The sequence below is a fragment of the Chrysochloris asiatica genome, unplaced genomic scaffold (assembly GCF_000296735.1).
Source record: "Chrysochloris asiatica unplaced genomic scaffold, ChrAsi1.0 scaffold00032, whole genome shotgun sequence".
NCBI lineage: Eukaryota > Metazoa > Chordata > Mammalia > Afrosoricida > Chrysochloridae > Chrysochloris > Chrysochloris asiatica.
Genome location: NW_006408550.1, coordinates 13339375 through 13340172, shown reverse-complemented (window position 1 = coordinate 13340172; position 798 = coordinate 13339375).

Here is a 798-nt window from a genome sequence, read left to right as displayed (position 1 = left end):
AATGCATTTTATGAAGTGAGCATAAACTGCATATCAAAATCAGGCAAGATCATCACTAATAAATGAAACTATAGACCAATATCCCTCATGAACATAGGTGCATAAATTCCCAACATAAATTCCCAATCCTAGACAATAGAATTCAACAACGTACTAAAAAAATAACACATCATAAGCAAGTAGAATTCATTCCAGGGATTCAAGGATGGTTCAATATTAGTAAAACAATCAGCATAATTCCGCATATAAATTTTAACAAGGAAAAGAACCACATGATCATATCAACTGATGCAGAAAAGGTGTTTGACAAAATCCAATGTCCATTATTGATAAACCATTTAACAAAGTAGGAATTGAGGAGAAATTTACTCAACATAATTAAGAGCATACATACAAATCCAACAGAGTTAGTGGAACAAAACAGAGAATTCCCTTTGTGAACAGGAACTAGACAAGGATGCCTTTTATCACCACGGTTATTCAATATTGTGTTGGAAGTCTTACCTAGAGGCAAGAAAGGGAAATTAAAGGCATCCAAATTGGCAGAGAAAATGTAAAACTTTATTTGCAGATGATAAGATTTTATACATAGAAAATCCCAAAGATTCAGCAAGAAAATTATTGGAGTTCGTTGAAAGATTCAGCAGCGTCAGGGTATAAGATCAATTTATGAAAGTGATCTTCCTCTGTACTAGTAAAGACAGCTCTGAGAAGGATATTAGGAAAGCAATACCATTTACAATAGCCACTCCAAAGATTAAATATAACTAGATCTAACTAGAGAAATAAAAGACAAAA